Raw genomic sequence first — 5,803 nt, forward strand, 5'->3', positions numbered from 1 at the left:
TTTTGAATTAATGTTTGTTTAATGATCAAATATGTTTTCTTTTTATTTATTGACTGTCATCTCTTACCCACAATTACAAATAGGTCTTATTGTCTTATTCATCAGATTGACATGCAGGAAACAGAGAATGTATTTTAACTTTTCAGTAGGTGGTGAATCCTTGCCCCATCCAGTTAGCATTAAAATTCTTATTAACAACAACAACAACAAATGCTGCATATAGATTCTTATCTTAACATATGCTGTGGGGAAGACATGGGCATAAATTAGAAATGGAATGAAACAGAGTGTTTAGAATTTAGACAACTAACAATTTCTAGTATAGCAAACACTGCATGCTTTTTGTGAAATAAAAAATTCTGACATCTTTACCCTTCATGAGTTGGTTCAAAATGACACATGATGAACGATGAAATATTTTAAACCAGGATAAATATCCTGTTTCATTCCATTTCCAATTTGCACCAATATCTCTCCCTTTGTATCTCTCAAAATGAAAATTCATGTGTACCAACATGCAGAGAAAATTTTATTAGCTATAAAGAAAATATTAACTATTTGTGTCTGTGATTTAGGGAGTAAACATGACCCTGCAAAAATTTTCTTTTAATTGTTTTTTTACATCACAATATTTGTATTCAAATGGAATTAATGTTCAAAATAGAATCTTGCATTGCCATTGTTACAGAAACTCTTCATTTATAATAATAACAAAACTTTTATATTTGGAAATCTTAAAATATGTTATATTTGGAAGCTGCTAACACAGTTTTTAAATCAGATGATTTATATAAGAAATCTTCAAAATAGTTAGCTAGGAGGGCAGTTCACTGTAGTGATGAAGAGTTTGGTTTCTGCCCTCCTCCATCTTCAAGGCCAGTAAGAAGTCAAACCCTTCTCACACCTTGAATCTCTCTTATCTCCTTTTTTGTTGGTTCCTCCTGCCTTCCTCTTTTGCTTTTAAGGATTTATGCGATTACATTGGCCTCACCCACATAATCAAAAAGATAATCTCCCTGTTTTAAAGTCAATGACTAGTGATCTTAATTCTATTTACAATTAGTAACCTTAATTCTACTAACAAAGTCTCTCTACAGCAGTAGCAAGATTAGTGTTTAAGAATGTGTTTTTTCAGGGTGAAGAATAGGGTCTCTTTAGATTCTGTCTACCACACTGCCTCACAGGGTTCTTTTGGAAATTAAATGAAATACTACATATAAAATGTTTCATGCAGTGCCTGACCCATAGTAAAATCTCCATAAATAATAGCTGATAGCATTGCTGATTAATCAATAGCAAGTCTGATATTTGGGTACATTTGCCTCATTCAGTTATCCTATAAAGACTGGACAAAAGGACTTCAAATTTTGAGGGCATGTGTGTAGATTTAGATTATTGCGATGATGAGAGTTGTTAATTCATATCAAAATTTTGAGTGAAGCTCTTATTTTAGACGTCCAAGTTCAGGTATGTCATTTCTTAAAAACTGTGTCAATAAATAAGGAAGGCTGCAGATCTAGGCTACACATTTTATTTGCCATGTGACCCTGGAAAATTTGCCTTAGTCATCTCGGTCCTCAGAGTTTTCAGCTAGGAAATGGGCATGGTAATGCTTAGTGACATTATTTTTAAAGGATAAGAAAAGTACTATGATATCTTCTAAATCATAAGTTTCAGTAAATGTGAGTCACCTCTCCCCTATGCCCATTTCAAACACAGGTTTTTTTTTTAAAGATTTATGTATTATTTATTTATTTATTTTGGCTGCGTTGGGTCTTGGTTGCGACATGCGGGATCTTCCGTTGCAGCCTGCGGGCTTTTCGCTGCAATGCATGGGCTTCTCTCTAGTTGTGGCGTGCAGGGTTTTTTTTTTTCGTCTCTCTCTAGTTGTGGTGCATGGGCTCCAGAGCGCATGTGCTCTGTAGTTTGTGGCGTGCAGCCTCTCTAGTTGAGGCGCACAAGCTCAGTAGTTGTGGTACATGGGCTTATTTGACCCGTCGTATGTGGGATCTTAGTTCCCTGACCAGGGATCGAACCCGCGTCCCCTGCATTGGAAGGCGGATTCTTTATCACTGGACCACCAGGGAATTCCCCAAACACAGATTTTGAAATCAAGACAAAGAGAGTGTTATTTTGGTTTAGTCCATGATGTGCTTTCATTTTCTTAGTCTACAAAAGGGGATAATGATTCTTATCTTATAGGGACATTGGTGAATTAAATTAGAAAGCTCCATGATTTAGTGCATAGTGGCTTTCCCCTTTAAAAAAGTGAAGAATTTAAAAACATTTCAAAACCTTTTGATTGACACATTTCCATCTCTCAGGTCACTCATTAAGTAACACTAGTGTTCCAATTACTGTAATAAGAATGATTATAAAATACAATTCTGTTTGGAAAATGTGCAGCTAGCTAAATTTCCAATAGCTGAGTCTTTACCACTGGGGATTCACCTCCAGTGCTTTTGTTGGCAGCCTTTAGTAAGACGTTAGTTGGCAACATCTGAAAAGGCAGTGTCCTGGCCCTGCTATTTATTAAAATGTGTTATCTATATTTTAAAAGGAATGTTCTCTATCTGTGTACTTTGTTACTGGTAACAATGTGGTAGGCAAGGTCATGAAAGATTAGCTGGGATTTAAAATAATTTAATGTTTGACAATGATAATGAAATGTGTACTGTGTTGGATCTTTGCTTGTTAAACAGGGATAGTTTTTAATAGGGCAAGATTCATTCAAAAAATAATTACAACACCGAACCCTAAAACAAGCACATTGAAAGAGAAAAAAAAACGTGATTACTTTATCTATTGAAATATTTTACAGCTTTGGAGAATATATATATTCTCTCAATGGAATTAACTGCCAATGTGTGTGTGTGTGTGTGTGTATAATGATATTTGCAAATTATTAGTAAAGGTGTGTAAATTGTATACCTATAAGGAATACCATATATACATATATGTATATGATTAGTAATTATATATATATACATGATGTATATGTAAGTTATATGAAGTAACTGATATATAAGATATAAATATAACTAGTTATGATATGTGTAAATTATATATATGTTATATATATAACTTATGTATGTGTGCTTAATAAATGGTTACTATTATAAGATAATGACTTTTTAACATGTTATTTCTAAGACTGAAAGTTCTTTGAGGGAAGGAACTATAGGAAAGGTGTGTGTGTGTGGTGGTAATATATAATCATATATATTTAATATGTTATAATATACAATTATATATATTATGTAATCATATGTATTATATAATCATATATATTTATAATCATATACATTGTATAATCACATATAACATATATATAATTATTTCAATTTGGGGGAAATATTGAGCATCTATAGATGGCCAATAAACTGATCTCAGATAGACAATAAGCTACTCTTTAGGGAGGGCATACAAAAGAAAACATGGAAACACACTTAGACTCTAACTAAACATGTGCTAGATAGTGCAGTAGGTGCTTTCAAATGAAATGACATGTATCTTCTCACTTAATAATCCCGCCAAAGCTATGAGACAAGTACCACCCTAATTTGTTTGATTATACTAATAATTTCTATACTGAGCTTGCTGGGTCAAAATGTATGAATATTTCTATGGTTTTTGCATGCAGTAATCTAATTTTCGTAAGTCTCATAAAGAAAACACCAAAGAGGTATTTGTAATATGAATTAGGTTATCCAGTGCTGTTCATTTCAAAGTTCTATTTCCTCTGAAACCCTGTTGGGTTATATTGATTCACTCTTAGATTCACTCTTAGATTTACTCTTAGGGGTCTTTTCCAAAAGCTTTTGATTTAAAAAAAAAAAACTCTTTAATTACTAGTCATTCTCCTTTTACTAGTTGATATTGTCAAGGTAATTGGGTTTTATTCTATTTGAAGATACCTATGGGTAATGGTCAGGATAGTATACTTTACAGAGATTAGCAGGCAATAAACTGGCTTCTGTCTGGGCCTTCAAACCAAGGGCGTGCCTGTTTAATCTAACAACCTGCTGTGTAGAAACTGTTTCCTGATGTATTCTCACTTAAACGTGGCATCCAGGAAATGTCTTTTTGAAGTACAGCACAGTTGTGTTTTTCTAAAATACCACTGCCTAAAATCCCTTCTCACAAGGTATGTGAATGTCAATAAATGAGACTATCATAAGAAAAAAAAAAGGTCTTATTTTAGAAAAAAAATTATTCATATATTCAAAAAGCATGTCCTAGACCAGTGCTGAGACCAGAGGTACAGAAATGAAGAAGTGAAGAAACTGTGGTTCTTTCCCTCAAGGAACTTGAAGTCTTATAAAAGAAATAGCATGTAAACAAGTCCTCCTGTTTTAACCACTAATCACAGTGATCTATGGTGTTTGGTAATCATAATAAAAAAAGAGCAATCATTTAATAAGCACATCATCTCTGCCACACACTGAATTAAATATTTACAAATATAATCTCATTGGATGCTCACAATAGCCTAATGTGGTAGGTGTACTATCATCATTCTCATCTTCCTGAGGGTTACCTGGGATGAGAGAGTTTGACCTGTCTGCCTGAAATAATGTGGAGGGATGGAGACTCCTTTAGGAACTGAACTGTCCGACTACAGAGTCAGGGGACCTCATCACTATGCTGTACGGCTCAAAGAAGGATGGGATTATCTTTTATTTGGGTGGGCAGTGGGGGTTAGTGGTGTTTGGCAGGGAATGATATTCAGGGATTCACAAAAGAGTGATGTGTTAAGCTGATTTAAAACAAAAAAATATATATGTTTTCCAAGCAGACTTGAACATGGGGAATTCCAGGACAAGAATACAGCACGTGCACAGATAGAGGGACCATAGAGGGGCCTGAGAAATCACGGCTGGAAGAAGACAGACCGTTCCGCATGGCTGGAAATAAGCTGCAAAATGAGTAAGTGGCCTTATATGATTCTGCAAAGATAGTCATGTGACATAGCTAAAGCTTTTAGAGTGTAAATTGTCATTGGACTCCATGGAAGAAGTTCAAGCAGAAGAGTTGTATGGCTGATTTAAGTTTCAGAAAGATGGCTCTTCAGAGGGATGGAGGGATTAGAGGGGGAGAACCTGAAAATGGCCATTCTGAGACAAAGGCTATTGAAAACGTCCAGGCGAGAAATTATGGACTAAGGCAGTAGTAATGGGATGGAAAGGTCAGGTGAGATGGAGGACAACTTGATTGGAAGTGGGTGGATGAGGAAGAGAAGGGATTGAGGAGACTTCACATTTCTAGTTCAGGTGACTGGGTGAAAGGAGGCTCCACTGTAGGTGCAGCATCATTGGAAGGCAGGGAGAAAAAGAATAATGAGGACATTTTGCTTATGTCTGACACTTAGTTACGTCAGATTATGGGGTTACTTCCCCAGAATGAAAACTGAAAGCTTTTAACCCATTTTATTTCCAAATTAACAGTGACTGAAGCCTCAGCATAGTAGTTTAGCAACCCACATATTTCTGAAGCTAACTAATAAAGCACTTTTTATCCAAGTCCTGTCTTCTACTTAGTAGGTTGAAGAGCTACATCTAAATCTGTAAGTTTGTCTACCATATTGGTTGCTCAGGGGAATCAACTACCAAACAAACAACAGCAACAACGAATATCCAGGGAACACATTTTTGCCTTCTTTTAGCACCCGGACCTTACTGGTGAATGACTTTCCCTTCTCACCATGACCTCTCTTATTGAGAAAATTACCGGTCTACTCCTCGTATCCTTCTGTTCACTACTGTAGTTCTGTTCCTTGTTCCTATCCATGTTAATTCACTTG

The sequence above is a fragment of the Lipotes vexillifer genome, unplaced genomic scaffold (genome assembly GCF_000442215.2).
Source record: "Lipotes vexillifer unplaced genomic scaffold, Lipotes_vexillifer_v1.1 scaffold827, whole genome shotgun sequence".
In the NCBI taxonomy this organism is placed as follows: domain Eukaryota; kingdom Metazoa; phylum Chordata; class Mammalia; order Artiodactyla; family Lipotidae; genus Lipotes; species Lipotes vexillifer.